Here is an 18,671-nt window from a genome sequence, read left to right as displayed (position 1 = left end):
GCAATACCATTCAGGACATAGGCGTGGGCAAGGACTTCATGTCTAAAACACCAAAAGCAATGGCAACAAAAGCCAAAATTGACAAATGGGATCTAATTAAACTCAAGAGCTTCTGCACAGCAAAACAAACTACCATCAGGGTGAACAGGCAACCTACAGAATGGGAGAAAATTTTTGCAACCTACTCATCTGACAAAGGGCTAATATCCAGAATCTACAATGAACTCAAACAAATTTACAAGAAAAAAACAAATAACCCCATCAAAAAGTGGGCAAAGGACATGAACAGACACTTCTCAAAAGAAGACATTTATGCAGCCAAAAAACACATGAAGAAATGCTCATCATCACCGGCCATCAGAGAAATGCAAATCAAAACCACAGTGAGATACCATCTCACACCAGTTAGAATGGCCATCATTAAAAAAGCAGGAAACAACAGGTGCTGGAGAGGATGTGGAGAAATAGGAACACTTTTACACTGTTGGTGGGACTGTAAACTAGTTCAACCACTGTGGAAGTCAGTGTGGTGATTCCTCAGGGATCTAGAACTAGAAATACCGTTTGACCCAGCCATCCCATTACTGGGTATATACCCAAAGGACTATAAATCATGCTGCTATAAAGACACATGCACACGTATATTTATTGCAAAGAGTTGGAAACAACCCAAATGTCCAACAATGATAGACTGGATGAAGAAAATGTGGCACATATACACCATGGAATACTATGTAGCCATAAAAAATGATGAGTTCATGTCCTTTGTAGGGACATGGATGAAACTGGAAAACATCATTCTCAGTAAACTATCACAAGGACAAAAAACCAAACACTGCATGTTCTCACTCATAGGTGAGAATTGAACAATGAGAACTCATGGACACAGGAAGTGGAACATCACACTCCGGGGACTGTTGTGGGGTTGGGGGAGGGGGGAGAGACAGCATTAGGAGATATACCTAATGCTAAATGACGAGTTAATGGGTGCAGGAAATCAACATGGCACATGGATACATATGTAACAAACCTGCACATTGTGCACATGTACCCTAAAACCTAAAGTATAATAAAACAAACAAACAAACAAACAAAAAACCTAGCTGGTAGGAAGGGCCTATATACCCTTATACAGCATTTAGGGAGCTGTCCTAGCGAAGAAAGAAATATGCCTAAATGAAAAGTATTCATGTTCTCTAATTTATCCCTTAATTCATACTTCCTCCCATATATGGATGAAGTCATATCTCACAGCCAAAAGCACAGAGTGGTCCTAATCTGCATTTTCTGGAAAATAAGACATGAAAGGGCTTCTTTCTTCGAACAGTACCTCTAAGTCTTTAAATGGTTTAAACACTCACAAGTGCATTAAGGCAATTTGTCAAGACAAACTCAAAGGCAGTAGTTCACTTTTTGCCTGTTTTGGCCTCTTCCTGCCAAATCCAGCCAATATCTTTCATGGTAATTTTTGGAAGCTGGCAGGCAAGTGGAAGCATGTGGAAAGCAAATACTCAAATAATAGAACAAATGCAGGCATATGAATTACCACGACATTGAGAAAGTCCCACTCACATGGAGAAAGTCCCACCCACGTGACAGGTGGTGTGATCAGATATTCCTTTAGGTTATTTACTTAGATTTATAAAAGCATTGAGAGCAACTCCAGAATGATTGAAAGAAGGCTGAGGTGAGGATATGGTTATCAGTAAAATCTTCTTGACTCTGAACAAAACACATTACAGGCTCCAGGGCCTCCTCATACAGCTCTGCAAGTTGAGCACTCCACATCTCTAGGGGGTGCCATTCACATTACCGCCTATAAAAACAACACTCCCTGGAGTTGTTCAATGTACAACCTGTATGGCTGTACATGGCTGACTTAACATATTATTGGAGGGAGGAGAGAGGAGGTGATGGGTGGGGAAAAAAGGCTTTACTTACAAACTGAATTTGTACCCTGGTTTTCCACATACACTCTGGGTGGTTATGGGTAAGTCATGTAATCTCCCTGAACCTCAATTTCCTCCTTTGGCAATTGTGAAAAAGATTCTATAAGGTTGGGGGGTTAATGAGCACTAAATGAGATGATGTAGACAAAAGTGCCTGATAAATGGAAGGAACTTATTAAATAATATTTATTTGTAATGACTTACAGGCTACCAAGCAGATACTGGAGGAAGCAGGCATCCTTTATTTAAAAGAAGAAAAATAAGAATAAGGAAAATACCCCATATTTAAATAGTGCTTTATGTAAAATAACCTTTTTAGTAGGTACTATAGTAGTTTGATAGTGCAAATTAGTTAAGTCACTTTTTCATAGTCACAAAGTTAGTAGGTGGAAAAGCTAAAACTTAAATCCCTTGTTTTCATTAGAAGTCCAGTGTCCTATCTAAATGATTTAGCAAGAAACAGAGGAGGTTGCGGGAGGCATTTGAATAAATCTCTATTGGCCAACTGGGGTTGACTACTGAGCTTCCTTGGCATTGGCTTTTACAGGACTAACTAAAATCTTTTTAAGATATATCCTTTCTTCTCATCAGCCACCTTGGGACTGCTTTTGTATAACCAAGGGATAGGAAAAGAGAAATCAGCTCTAAGACCACACATGACTACCAAGACGGAAACAGAAACATGAAATTTAAATGATGCCCCCAAGATAAGTTACTTTTGCTTTGCGAGAAAATATGTTTTGTGCTTTCATCTAATAATAAATATACTTGATAGGCTATGATTTGAACCAGTTCAACAACTACTACAACAAGGGCTCAGTTTCCAAAGGAGCTTGCAATTTAATCATATTCCTCTGCCTGACCTTACTCTAAGTTCAAATCCCCCCTCCACACCTAATATAACATACTAGTTAAAATTGAGAGCACTGCAGCCTCATGTTTGGGTTTTTATTCTGCTATATAAAACCTTGTGTGAGGTTCTTCACCACTTTGTGCCTCCATTTTTTTCTCCTCTTTAAACATTAGATGGCATTTACTGAATAAGCTTTTAACAGTGAAGGAGTTTACATGTAAAAAGCAAGTAGAAGAATGGTTGTCACACAGTAGTTGCTTGGTAAATCAGGAGTGCATTATGATCCTAAATTTTTGTATACCTCATATAAAAATATACCTCATAGAGTTCAAAATAAATGAAGCAAAAATTGATAAAACTAGAAGAAGAAACAGACACATCTACAATTATAATCAGAGATTTCCAAAACCCACTTTCAATAACTGAGAGAACACGTAGAAAGAAAATATGGATATAAGAAACATGGAATGCACTTCAATCAATTTGATGTACTTAACAACTACAGAACACTTCATCCAAGAAGAGAATGCATATTCTTTGCAAGCATTGTTATAGACTGAATATTTGTTTCCACTCCAAAAACAAAAAAAAAATTTATTTTGGAGCCCTAAGTATTGAAGCTCTAACCCCCAATGTGATAGTATTTGGAGGTACAGCCTTTGGGAGATAATTAGGTTTAGATGAGGTCATGAGAGTGGGGCTCCCATGATGGAATTTGTGTTCTTCTAAGAAGAGGAAGAGTGAGAGGGCAATATCTTGCCCTCTCAGCATCATGTGAGAAGGTGATTGTCTGCAAGCCAGGAAGGGGACCCTCACCAGAAACTGAGTTGGCCAGCACCTCATAGCCTCCAGAACTATGAGAAATAAATGTCTATTGTTTAAGCCAGCCATTCTATAGTATTTTGTTATAGCAGCCCAAGCTGACTCATACAGGCACACGTGAAACATTTTCCAAGATAGATCATATTCTCAACCACAAACAGCCTTCAGAAATTTTAAATTATTCAAAAAATACAAAGTAGGAGTTGAAATGGAGGGTAAGAAACTCGAAAAATTATCCCTTCTTAGAGGTAACGGAAAAACTATCAAAAACTATCAGAATCAACTTTTATTGGAACTTTGGAAACTAAACAAATGCTTGCAAGATCCAGGAAAATGCTTAATGAATAAAAATTGGCTGACTCTCAATAAGAACAGATAACTTTTCATCCTTTTAATTTACCCTGGCTTCATGCCCCATTTCCCATCTCAACAGTTGCCTTAAAGGTAACATTCTGCATTCCTATACAGGTACTGGTAATGGCAGGAGCAGAATGCACTTTGTTCCCAAAGAACTTTGGTCATTTGTTATGACCAGTTTGGTGTCTGCCTGGAGGATAAGCCTAAAAAAACCTGCCTTTATCTAACCTAATTTGGACTCACCCAGTGCTGCTGCTTGGGCAATAGATAGCAATTGGGCAAGCAATTAACTAACCAAAACCTCGGGAGGAAATACTTGAAAGGAAAAGCTTAGGAGAAGCTGTCTCAAAAAAAAAAAAGGGGGCCGGGCGCGGTGGCTCACGCTTGTAATCCCAGCACTTTGGGAGGCCGAGGCGGGCGGATCACGAGGTCAGGAGATCAAGACCACGGTGAAACCCCGTCTCTACCAAAAATACAAAAAATTAGCCGGGCGTGGTGGCGGGCGCCTGTAGTCCCAGCTACTCGGAGAGGCTGAGGCAGGAGAATGGCGTGAACCCGGGAGGTGGAGGTTGCAGTGAGCCGAGATCGCGCCGCTGCACTCCAGCCTGGGCGACAGAGCAAGACTCCGTCTCAAAAAAAAAAAAAAAAAAAAAAAAAAGAAGACAAATATTTTTATGAGACAAAAATGATTGTATTGTGATAAAAGATTCAATTCATAGAGAAGATATAGCTATTCAACACACATGTGCACCTAGCACAGATCCCCAAAATGTGTGAAGCAAAAACTGACAGAATTGAAGGGAGAAACAGTTTAACAGTAACTTCAAAACCCCACTTTAAATAATGGACAGAATAATTAGATGGAAGGTCAGCAAGGAAATAAAAGACTTTTTTTATATGTTGCAGGGTTTATTACCTTTTAAAAAATTATTTCCATATGTTTTTTGAGGAAAAGGTGGTATTTGGTTACATGACTAAGTTATTTAGTGGTGATTTATGAGATTTTGGTGCACCCATCACCTGAACAGTATACACTGAACCCAATTTGTAGTCTTTTATCCCTCACCCCCTTCCCACCCTTTCCCCCCCACCTCCAGAGTCCCCAAAGTCCATTGTATCATTCTTATGCCTCTGCATCCTCATAGCTTAGCACCCACTTATGAGTGAGAACATGCAATGTTGGGTTTTCCATTCCTGAGTTACTTCACTTAGAATAATAGTCTCCAATTCCATCCATGTTGCTGTGAATGTCATTAACTCATTCCTTTTTCTGGCAGAGTAGTGTTCCATCATATATGTATATACCACAGTTTCTTTATCCACTAATTGATTGATGGGCATTTGGGCTTGTTCCACATTTTTGCAATTATGAATTGTGCTGCTATAAACTTGCGTGTGCAAGTATCTTTTCTGTATGACTTCTTGTCCTCTGGGCAGATACCCAGTAGTGGGATTGCTGAATCAAATGGTAGTTCTACTTTTAGTTCTTTGTTGTACCAGTCTGCATTACCACCAACAATGTAGAAGTGTTCCCTTTTCACCTTATCCACGCCAGCACCTATTATTTTTTTATTTTTTGATTATGGCTACCCTTGCAGGAGTAAGGTGGTATTGCATTATGGTTTTGACTTGCTTTTCCCTCATCATTCCTGATGTTGAGCATGTTTTCATATGTTTGTTGGCCATTTGTATATCTTCTTTTGAGAATTGTCTATTTATGCCCTTAGCCCACTTTTTGATGGGATTGTTTGTTTTTTTCTTGCTAATTTGTTTGAGTTCCTTGTAGATTCTGGATATTAGTCCTTTGTCAGATGTATAGATTATGAATATTTTCTCCCACTCTGTGGGTTGTCCATTGACTCTGATGACTGTTCCTTTGGCCATGCAGAAGCTCTTTAGTTTAATTAAGTTGCACCTATTTATCTTTGTTTTTATTGCATTTGTTTTTGGGTTCTTCGTCATGAAATATTTGCCTAAGCCAATGTCTAAAAGGGTTTTCCATGTTATCTTCTAGAATGTTTACAGTTTCAGGCCTCAGATTTAAGTCCATGATCCATCTTGAGATGAATTTTTTTTAAGATGGGAGTTGAGGATCCAGTTTCGTTCCCTACATGAGGCTTGCCAATTATCTCAGCACTATTTGTTGAATAGGGTGTCCTTTCCCCACTTTATGTTTTTGCTTGCTTTGTCGAAGATCTGTTGGCTGTAATATCTGGGTCTATTTCTAGGTTCTCTATTTTGTTCCATTCACCTATGTGCCCATTTTTATGCCAGTACTATGCTATTTGGTGACTATGGCCTTATAGTATAGTTTGAAGTTGGGTAATGTGATGCCTCCAGATTTGTTCTTTTTGCTAAATCTTGCTTTGGCTATGCAAGAGATCTTTTTTGCTTCCATATGAATTTTAGGATTGTTTTTTCTAGTTCTGTGAAGAATGGTAGTAGTATTTTGATGGGAATTGCATTGAATTTGTAGCTTGCTTTTGGCAGCATGATCATTTTCGCAATATCGATTCTACCCATCCACGAGTATGGGATGTGTTTCCATTTGTTTGTGTCATCTATGATTTCTTTCAGCAGTGTTTTGTAGTTTCCCTTGTAGAGGTCTTCCACCTCCTTGGTTAGGTATATTCCTAAGTAATTTATTTTTTTGCAGCTATTGTAAAAGGGGTTGAGTTCTTGATTTGATTCTCAGCTTGATTGCTGTTGGTGCATAGCAGAGCTACTGATTTGTATATTAATTTTGTATCCTGAAACTTTACTGAATTTATCGGTTCAAGGAGCTTTTTGGAGGAGTCTTCAGGGTTTTCTAGGTATACAATCATACAATCCGCAAACAGCTACAGTTTGACTTCCTCTTTACTGATTTGGATACCCCTGATTTCTTTCTCTTGTCTGATTGCTCTGGCTAGGACTTCCAGTATGATGTTGAATAGAAGTGGTGACAGGGGCATCCTTGTCTTGTTCCAGTTCTCAGAAGGAATGATTTTAACTTTTTCCCATTCAGTATTATGTTGGCTGTTGGTTTGTCACAGATGGCATTTATTACATTGAGGGATGTCCCTTGTATGCTGATATTGTGGAGGATTTTAGTCATAAACTGTGATGGTTAATACTGAGTGTCAACTTGATTGGATTGGAGGATGCAAAGTATTGATCCTGGGTGTGTCTTTGAGGGTGTTGCCACAGGAGACTAACATTTGGGTCAGTGGGCTGGGAAAAGCAGATCCACCCTTAATCTGGGTGGGCGCAATCTAATCAGCTGCCAGCAAAGCCAGAATAAAAAGCAGACAGAAGAACGTGAAAAGATGAGACTGGCTTAGCCTCTCAGCCTACATCTTTCTCCCGCTGTAATATCTTGTAATGTCTCCTGTTTCATTTCTAATTGAGCTTATTTGGATCTTCTCTCTTCTTTCCTTGGTTAATCTTGCTAGTGGTCTATCCATTTTATTTATTTATATATATGTATATAAAATATATATGTGTGTATGTATATATGTGTGTGTATATATATAAAGGGGAGTTTATATATAAACTAATATATATCAGTTTGCATATATATACATAAAGAGGTATATTATATATATGTAGTGTACATATATAACTGTGTCTATATATATATATAAAGGGGAGTTTATATATAAACTTATATATTAGTTCTGTTCCTCTAGAGAACCCTGACTGATACATAAAGTGATGCTAGATTTTGTCTAATGCTTTTTCTGCATCTATTAAGATGATCATGTGATTTTTGTTTTTAATTCTGTTTATGTGGTATATCGCAATGATTGACTTGTGTACTTTAAACCATCCCTGCATCTCTGGTATGAAACCCACTTGATCATGGTGGATTATCTTTTTGATATGCTGTTGGATTCAGTTAGCTAGTATTTTGTTAAGAATTTTTGCAAGTATGTTCATCAGGGATATTGGTCTGTAGTTTTCTTTTTTTGTTGTGTCCTTTCCTGGTTTTGGTATTAGGGTGATACTGGCTTCATAGAATAATTTAGGGAGGATTCCCTCTTTCTCTATCTTGTGGAATAGTGTCAATAGGGTTGGTAACAATTCATCTTTGAATGTCTGGTAGAATTTAGCAGTGAATCTATCTGGTCCTGAATTTTTTTGTTGGTAATTTTTTTATTACCATTTCAATCTCGCTGCAAGTTGTTGGTATGTTCAGGGTTTCTAACTCTTCCTGATGTAAGCTAGGAGGATTGTATCTTTCCAAGAATTTATCCATCACCTCTAAGTTTTTTAGTTTATGTGCATACAGTTGTTCATAGTAGCCTTAAATGATCTTTTGTATTTCTGTGGTGTTAGTTGTAATATCTCCCATTTCATTTCTAATTGAGCTTATTTGGATCTTCTCTCTTCTTTTCTTGGTTAATCTTGCTAATGGTCTATCAATTTTATTTTTCTTTTCAAAGAACCAGCTTTTGGTTTCATTTATCTTTTGTATTTTTTTGTTTGCTTCAGTTTCATTTAGTTCTGTTCTGATGTTGGTTATTTCCTTTCTTCTGCTGGATTTGAGTTTGTTTTGTTCTTGTTTCTCTAGTTCCTTGTGGTGTGACCTTAGATTGTCTATCTGTGCCCTTTCAGACTTTTTGATGTAGGCATTTAAGGTTATGAACATTCCTTTTAGCACTGCTTTGCTGTATCCCAGAGGTTTTGATAGGTTTTGTCACTATTGTTGTTCAGTTGGAAGAATTTTTTATTTCTGTCTTGATTTCATTGTTGACCCAATGATCATTCAGGAACAGGTTATTTAATTTCCATGTGTTAGCATGGTTTTGGAGGTTCCTTTTGGAGTTGATTTTCAGTTTTATTCCACTGCTGTCTGAGAGAGTATTTGATGTAATTTCAATTTTCTTAAATTTATTGAGACTTGTTTTGTGGCCTATCATATGGTCTATCTTGGAGAAAGTTCTATGCACTGATGAATAGAATGCATATTCTTCAGTTGTTGGGTAGAATGTTCTGTAAATATCTGTTAAGACTGTTTGTTTCAGGGTGTGGTTTAAATCCATTGTTTCTTTGTTGACTTTTTGTATTGATGACTTGTCTAGTGCTGTCAGTAGAGTATTAAAGTCCCCCACTATTATTAGGTTGCTGTCTATCTTATTTCTTAGGTCTAGTAGTAACTGTTTTATAAATTTGGGAACTCCAGTGTTAGGTGCATATATATTTTGGAATTTAGGATTGTGATATTTTCGTGTTGGACAAGGACTTCTCTCATTACATAATGTCTCTCTTTGTCTTTTTTAACTGCTGTTGCTTTAAAGTTTGTTTTGTCTGATATAAGAATAGCTACTCCTGCTTGCTTTTGGTGTCCATTTGCATAGAATGTCTTTTTCCCTCCCTTTACCTTCCAAAGATTAAAGTTACGTGAAATATATTTTCTGCCCACAAAAGAATTAAATTAGAAACAAATAACAAAAAAATTTAAAAATTCACAAATATGTGGAAATTAAATAATGTTTATAAATTACAAATAGGTCAAAGAAGAAACCACTTGTGAATTCTGTCAAACATTCAGAGAATAATTAACACCAAATCTTCTCAAACTATTCCAAAACATAGATGAGGAGAGAACACGTTCTAACTCAATCTAGAAAGGCAGCATAATTACCCTGATACCAAAGTCAGTACAGAAAACTGCAAGTCAAAATCCCTTATAAGCATAGATGTAAACATACACAACAAAATACTAAGTAACAAAATCCAGCAGCATATTAAAAGGATGATTATGCATCATAACAAAGTGGGATTTATTCCAGTGTGCTTCAACCTCAATCAGATTAAATTAATAGAATAAAGGGGAAAAATCCTACACGATCATCTCAATGTATACAGAGAAAGCATTTGACAAAAATCAAACACCCTTTCTTGTCAAAAACACGCAACAAATTAGGAACAGAGGGACCTTCTTCACCATGATAAGGAGCATAAAAACCCCACAGATAACATCACACTCCATGATGAAATACTGTAAGTGCTCTCCCTAATAATAAGACAAGGAGGTCTAATCTCTTCACTTCTATTCAACGTTGTATTTGAAGTTCCACACTATTTTATCAGTAAGACCATAAATAGGCCAGGTGCAATGGTTCATGCCTGTAATCTCAGCACTTTGGAAGGCCTAGGCAGGTGGATCATCTGAGTTCAGGAGTTCGATATCAGGCTGGCCAACCTGGTGAAACCCTGTCTTTACTAAAAATACAAAAATTAGCCAAGCATGGTTTTGGGCACCTGTAATCCCAACTACTTGGGAGGCTGAGGCATGAGAATCACTTGAACTTGTGAGGCGGAGGTTGCAGTGAGCCAAAATCGCACCATTGCACTCCAGTCTGGGTGACAGAGAAAGACTCTGTCTCAAAAAAAAAAAAAAAAAAAAAAAAAAAAAAACATAAATAGATGCTAACATCGTTAGTCATTAGAAAATGCAAATCAAAATCACAATGAGATACTATTGTCCCATCAAAATAGCTATAATATTTAAATTATAATATTTTTAATAAAATGACAGAATAAATAAAGCCATAGAGATAGAAAGTAGATTAATGTTCCCTACTAGAAACTAGCAGGAGCAGTGAATGAGGAGTAACTGGTAAGGAGTATGGATTTTTGGGTGGGAGTGATGAAAATCCTCTGGAATCTAATAGTGGTGACAGACAATGTTGTGAATATACTGACATCTACTGAGTTGGGCACTTTAAAGTAATTTAAATGGTGAATTTTATGTTATGTAAATTTTATCTCAATTTTTTTAAAAAACATACAAAGTATGGTCTCTGAACAAAATGGAATTAAATTAGAAATCAGTAACAGAGAGATATTTGGAAGCTCTCCAAATGTTGGAAACTAAATAACATACTTGACATGGTTATGGGACAAAAATAAATCAAAAGTGAAATTGGAAATTATTTTGAATTATATTAAAATGAAAACACAACATAACAAAATTTTTAGGTTACAGCCAAAACAGTGCTCGTAGGAAACTTTATAGTGTTAAAATGTCTGTATCATTAGAAAAGAAAATATTAAAGCAATGACATCAACTTTCTCCTCTTAAATAGCACTTCCTGGAAGAGGCCTTCTCTTATACCCTTTGGGCGGGAACTCTCCCTCACCTCCGGTTCTTCTCCACACATTAACCTAGTTCATGTTTTAAGAACTTACAGAAAGAAGAGCAAATTCAACTCAAAGTAAGCTGACTACAAGAAATAATATAGATGAAAATAGAAATCAGTGAAATGTAAAAAGAAAACAATATAAAAAATAAATGAAAGCAAAAGCATGTTCTTTCAGAAGATCAGTAAATTGATAAACCTCTATTTAAAGTGATGAGGGGAAAAAAGATACAACTTATCTATGTTAGGTATGGGTAGGTGAGATAAATATACATTCTACAAATACTATGAGGATAATAAGAAACTTTTCTTTTTAACATTATATCCATTTTTTATTTAAAACTCTCAGAAAGCTAGGAATAAAAGGGAATTCTTCAATCTGATGGAGGGCATGTACAAAACATTTAGAGATAATTTCATACATAACAGTGAAATAATGAGTGTTTTTTCTCTAAGATTAAGAACAAGGCAAGGATATCCTCTCTTGTATTACTTCTATTCAATTTTTACTGGAGGTTATAGCCTTCTAGCCAGAGCAAGAAAGCAAGAAAAAGGGGGGGAAAAAAGGCATCTAGATCAAAAGGAAGAGGTAAAATGTCGTTATTTGCATACACAATTTATTTGCATACTTCCATTCCATTCCATATCCCAACCTGTCAGAGTTTAGTTATCTTTATTCTGCAGGCTGGGATCTGGGATGGAATGGAATCTCTTCAGCCCCAAGGGCATCCTACAGACACAGTGCCTCTGCACAAGGCATGTACAACCCTAGTCCACAGTTACTATGGAGGCCGGATACCACTTCAGAAGATAATCTTTATCTGAGGATAAAACCTGCCTTAACAACTGGCTAATAAGCTTGAACCTGGAAAATCAGAGGTCAGAGAGAAATGGATAACAGGAAAGGAATTTGAATGGCAAGAGCTGGAAACAAGGAAGAACCTTTGGACAGGTGGAACAATGGCAGCTGAAAGAGGGCATGACATGCTGAGTGAACACATTGGAAGAGACTGGAGCAAAATGATAGGACCAGCCTGGGCCCCAGCTCTGGCTTTTACCATAGAGCTATTTGATCTTAGGCAATTACTTTAAACTTTCCTTCTTGTCTGAGAAATAGGAATGAACACACAACGTACTTCACCTGGCTGGCTCCCACTTGTCATTCAGGTCTCCTTTTAAACATCACTTTCTCAAAGAGGCCTTCCCTTATCCCTCTTCTGCAGGAACCCTCCCCACCTCCCAGATCCTCTCCATCATATCAAATCAGTTCTCTGTTTTTCATAGCATTAACATAATCTGAAATTAATTTATGTATTTGTTTATCATCTGGGGTGGATCTTTGAGGTGAGTTAATAAAGGTATTACTTAACCAAGCAGATTGTTGGCTTTGAAAATAAGATTGTTTTGGCCGGGTGCAGTGGCTCACGCCTGTAATCCCAGCACTTTGGGAGGCCGAGGCAGGCAGATCACCTGAGATCAGGAGTTCAAAACCACCCTGGCCAACATGGTGAAACCCCATCTTTACTAAAAATACAGAAATTAGTTGGGTGTGGTGGTGCATGTCTATAATCCCAGCTACTTGGGAGGCTGAGGCAGGAGAATTGCTTGAATCCAGAAGGCAGAGGTTACAGTGAGCCAAGATCGTGACACTGCACTCCAGCCTGGTTGGTGAAGACTCCATCTCAAAAAAATAAAATAAAATAAAAAAGAAAAGGAAAGAAGGTTGTTTTAAGGATAAAAAGGAATCATATGTACAAAGCATTTAGCCCAACAGCTATGAGCTATAGTCAGTAATTGTTATATAATAGCCATTATTATCATTATTCTTGTCACTGTTATCATGATTATTTATTATCACACTGTAGGTGCTCATTAAGGTGTTGGTTGTATTGAAGTGCTGAGCATTAGGCCAGGGAGGCAACATAGAGTAGTCCTGAGTGGCCTGATGTGCTGGGCTCTGTGCTGGTAACATGGTCAAAGCCCTCAACCAGAGCAGCCCACTAGGAGGGTCAAACCAGAAAGAAGCCCCTTGGACAACCAGACCACAGCTCCTGGCTGGATGCACAGCTGGCTGGATGCTCAGCTACCAGGTCTGAAACCCACCTCTGCAGTCCCTTTCCCATCCCTCTTCATTGCCCTTCAGGAGGTCTCCACCCCATCTCACCAGAATAATGTATGTTATACCTGCACTGTATACAAATTGTTTTTTTGCAAACTTTTTTCATTTATGGTCCACTTTTTTCTTTCATTGATGAACACTAGTCCTTCCATCCAATCTCATACCATCCCTGTGAGCAAGTCCAGTGGTGGGTTATATGGAAAAAGTTGCCTATGGACATATCCCTTTGAATGGGTTGATTCACAGTCTAGCTTCTTGTTATGAAAATACAATCTGTGCTTGTAGCAACTCATCTTTTCCTTGCAGAAAAAGGAACAAGTTCTCAAAGACAAAACTCTTCTAAGCAAACTTTGATTCATTTTTCTATGAGATCATGAGAAGATGTGACAAAGAAAAACAGCTCCTGAAGGGATGGCAGAGTCCAGTGATGACAACTGATAAGGGCAGGTTCCGAAAGGGTGAGCCTGGTGTGTACCATGGCTCTGCCACTTACTAGTTAAACGATATGAGATGAGTTTCTGAATGTCTCTGTGTCATTCATGGGTTGCTGTTAGGAATTAAATGAGTTACTAGATGTAAAATGAGTTGAGAGAATCTCATACCTAGTAAGCATTTGATAAATGTCAGCCAACAACAAAACAAAAGAACAAGGCAGCAAAAGAGACACAGCTGGAAACAAACACACAGAGACAGGAAAAATACCAAGAGGTGTCAAGATGTGTCAAATGGAAAGTTAGCCCAACAGAGGAAGTCAAGGTGTGTGTTAGGAAGCTGCTAGCATCAGCCGGGACCTCAAACCCATGGAGAACACAATGTGGCACTATAGGACCCATTACCCATAAGAGGTCTGTTAGGAAATAAGGATATGCCCTCCATGGGAAGGATAGGATTGAGGTAAAGTTTGGGCTTCCAATTAGGCTTTGGTTCAAAGTCTTTTTTATGAGATTTGAGATGTCTTTAGCAAACATTTGGAATAAAGTCTGTACTTGAATTGCTATAAAATAGCACTTGCTCACCTTGGGTAATAGAAGGTCAAGATGGGGTTGGCTGGTACTAAATAATGTCAGAACGCTCATTTTGTTCTTCACATTGGCCCCTAACAACCACACTTAGTCAGTTTGCCTTCCTGGCCTGTGGGGCACCACAGCCTCTGGCTGTCAATTAGGATGTGGCTATTCATTGTCCACTGATGACAACCACACAAAACCTCCTATAGAGGTTTGCACTAAGGGGCTTCCTCCTACAACCTGAAGGCAAAAGGACACCACGGAACGCTCAGGTTTTAACCAATGTCCTCTTTACATACAAAAACCAGAAAGGTATTTAACCAGCCCAAGAAGAGGAATCTATTAGAAAGTCATGGAACCCAAAGGCAAAAAGTGTAGGAGGTTTAGGGTCGAGAACCTGGGCCTATAGAGCTTCCAGAAACCAGGTCAGTGGTCCGCTCCCAGAACTGCCATTCCCCTTTCCACTCCTTCTAGGGGTATGTGTCTCTCATTTCCCACTCCCTGAAAATCTGCTCATTCTCCTTTCATTCTGTGTACAGATGGGCTTTCTTGGCACCATTATTCACACAGTACAAATGGCAGCCCCAAAATGGTCACCTGGATCTGCTGGTTTACATATCCTAAATTCCTGGAAAATAGCCTAATTCTTCCCAGGTGGATCAGATTTCCAACTATAGTACAGAAAGCTGTGGCCATGATGTAGGGATCATATAGTATAACAATAGATACAGGGACCCAATCTGTGTTTGTGTGTGTGCATAGTGGGGGTTGAGGAAGTTCTTAAAGAAAGGGGTCTGGGTTTTGCAGGCTCCCAGACATGCCTTCTTCCACCTGAGAGGCTTTCTCTGGTAGGTCAGGAGAACGGATGAGCAAAGGATGGATTATAGACTGGTGTGTGTGTGTGTGTGTGTGTGTGTGTGTGTGTGTGTTCGTGGTAAATTGGCTTCAAAGCTAAAACTCAGAACATGAGGTCCTAGATTAATTTATCATCACCATCAACATTTGGTCTAATTGATGTACCATATACTACACATATTTAAAGTATACAATTTGATAATTGTTGGCATTTGTATATACCTGTGAAACGATCCCCACAATCAAGATAGTGAACATATCCCTCATTACTAAATGTTTTCTCATACCCGTTTGGTAATTCATGTTTGCTGCCCCTCTCTTCACCAAACAACTACTGATCTACTTTCTGTCCCCATGAATTCATTTGCATTTTCTGGAGTTTTATATGATTGAACTATATAGTAAATAATCTTTTTTGTCTGACTTCTTTTACTCAGCATAATTAGGACACAACCTTGTTGCTGCATTTATTAATCATCTTTTCCTGTTTATTGCTGAGTCATAGTCCATTGTGTGAATGCTTTTTTTTTTTTTTTTTTAAACTAGTTCAACCGTTGTGGGAGTCAGTGTGGCGATTCCTCAGTGATCTAGAACTAGAAATACCATTTGACCCAACCATCCCATTACTGGGTATATATCCAAAGGACTATAAATCATGCTGCTATAAAGACACATGCACACATATGTGAATGCTTTTTTAAACATTTTTTAAACAAAGTTTTTCAGAGTTCACAGAAATAAAAAAAAAAAAAATGTTCACACTATGTACCCACAAAAGTACGTGGCAGGGTGGATCTTAGCAAAATTTGAAATAAACACTTCACTCAAGTTGCTACAAGTCGACGGAGCTATTTATGTTGGGTTTATGCAAATGATTAGCAAAGAATATTGATTGAAGCAATTTCTAAGTAGTGTCCCTTAACTGCCTTCTTGATACTCAGCAAGAGACAGTAAGTAACTTGTTCAGGGTCACAGAGTTTATAAGCAGTGGAGCCAGGATTGGAATCCAGACAGAACTTGCAACAGTCGCCTAACTGGAATCACTGCCACTGTTCACTGCTGCCAGTTACCTTCTTGAACCAGATCTAATATCACTCCCTTGCTTGAAATCTGTGGACCACCCGCCCCACTCCCTCAATTGCCCAAGTCCAGGTTTCAATGCATTTATCCATCTATTCATTATAAATCGACAAATAACAAAAAGCTCTAACATTTGTTTCAAAGCAATTTTACATACAATCTCTCAAAAACCCTGGGACATAAGCAGGTGAGTCAACAGTTCTAAAAAGTTTCAATGGCTTGTGAAGAGGCAAGACAGCAAATGTTTGTTGCTGGGACCCAATTCCAGGTCCTAACTGCCTTGTTAGACATATACTTTAAGTGTCGGACACATTTCTTCCTTGCTTATTCAGTGCTAAGAGCTTCCTGCCGTGTTTCAGGAATGTCAAGTTCTTTCATCCCTCTCTAATTTTGCAACTGCTGTTTCTTCTGCCAGGTATGCCCTGTACCCTGCTTAGTGAAGACACAAATCCTTCGTGATTTAGCTCAAATGTCCCATCTCTTCTTGGACTCCCTTAACAACCTGTTAACATCCTCCATTACAGCACTGGCCACATTAGATTAAATGCATTTGCTTGCCTGACTCTCTTTCCCGGTAGAGTGTGACCTCCTCTAGAACAGAGATTTATGAGTGGTGATCATGGCCTGAGTTAGAAATCTGGAATTGACTACTGATGGAAGATGGAGAAGAACAAGAAGGAATGTTTGAGAAATGCATGATTAATGGCAAAGGTGTGTTTCTAGTTCTTCCAGGATTCATGCAACACTGAACCAATGTTTATTAAGAACTAGGCATAGTACTAGAGGCAGAAATAAATGGTAGATAGGACACGAATAGTTGTGTGTTTATGTATATGTATGTGAAGAGAGAGAGAAGAGGAGGCATAGTGTGTGTGTACACATCTAGTACATATATCAGGTTTATACATGTTTACAAATATAGTGTGTGTACATATAATGTGTACATATATATAGTATATAGTGTGCTTATACATGTGTGCATATATACAGCATATGCATATAGTGTATAAATACATCTATGTGTACATATAATAGCATATAGTCAGAGTTTGTGTGAATAGTGTGTATATATATAGCATGTTTACATGTTACATGCATATGCACATATACATGGTGTATGTGAATATACATGCGTGTACACATTGTGTGTACTAGAATGCAATGCAGTAAGACATTTATAGACTACATTAGGAGATGGTAGGGAGGATATTAATTATAAACAATACAGGTATTTTTTAGTAAAATGAGAAGCACCTTGAGGCTTGCCTCCCTATTGTGGTGAAAGAAGAGCCATTGAAAAGAGAAGGAACAGCTGGAGAATGAGGACGGAAAGGAGTTGAGAGAAACCTCACTGAAGTAAAGCAAGAACCACATTCTAAGATGAGCTGGTTTGAAAATCAAATTCCTCTTAAAAAAAAAAAAAGGAGGAGGAGGAGAAGGAGAGGAAGAGGAAGAGGAAAAGGAAGAGGAGGAGGAGGAGGAGGAGGAAGAGGAAGAGGAAGAGGAAGAAAGAAGGAAGAAGAAGAAAGAAGAAAGAAGAAAGAAGAAAGAAGAAGAAAAAAGCAAGCCAAGGAAATGGAACACCAAGGGGGGGGAAAGTCACTGGATTTGAGAATTAGGAAATTAGTAGGCAACCCAGAGCAAAAGTTTCCAGAGGAATGGGAGTAGAATGACTCAGAGGTAAAGAAGTAGAATCAAACAAATATAGACTTCTGTCTCTTTATAAAACTTTTGCCTTGAAAGGATGGTGGGAGAAGTAGCTTGTGATGGAAGCAGAACCAACAACTTGGCTTTATTTGATTCCCCGGAATATGAGACAGCACAAACATGTTTGTGAAAAAAAAGCTTTGACCATTCTGAACTGCAGTCCTAGCACTCACACTGGGAAGCATCAGTCACAGCAAACACGACTACAGCCAGGATTTCGGATTCATCTAGCACTTTGCGTCTAGTAACTCACAACAACTCAGCAAGGAATGGTCTATGATCAACAGATAACGAAGCTAAGGCACAGAGAGGTTAAGTACCTTATCCAAAGTCACTCAGCTAGTAAGTCCCAGAACCCAGATTTCCACCCAGGTAATCTGGCTGCAGTAGTTGCATTTGTAGCACAGGTGCAATGAAGGATGCAGAAAACACAGTCCTTGACCTGCCTCCTGCTCTCCCAGGGCCTGCTTAGACTGGCCTTGATCTACCTCCCCTGGCTTTCTCCCCTACCCAGGCAGAGGCTTTAGCAGCCATGTGGAAGTGAAGCAGTGGGCCAGGGTAACACTGTTTCAGGGGTAGTAACAAAGGAGGAACAACAGAGGGAGGCCATTTGTTGGTGTTGCAGGCTTTGCAGCTCTCTCGCAGTTATCAGAAGAGAAGCACAGTATACACCACCAGACCTAAGTTTAGTAGAACTGGCTCCCACTCCTCCTCGTATTTTGTAACCTGGAAAAAGGTACTTAACCTGTGTGGGTACCAATCCTCTATCCATAACATAGGAGGAGGATGATA

This window comes from Hylobates moloch, unplaced genomic scaffold, assembly GCF_009828535.3.
Source record: "Hylobates moloch isolate HMO894 unplaced genomic scaffold, HMol_V3 SCAFFOLD_3, whole genome shotgun sequence".
Taxonomy (NCBI): domain Eukaryota; kingdom Metazoa; phylum Chordata; class Mammalia; order Primates; family Hylobatidae; genus Hylobates; species Hylobates moloch.
The sequence above is the reverse complement of the archived record's forward strand: the minus strand, read 5'-3'. Positions refer to the sequence as shown.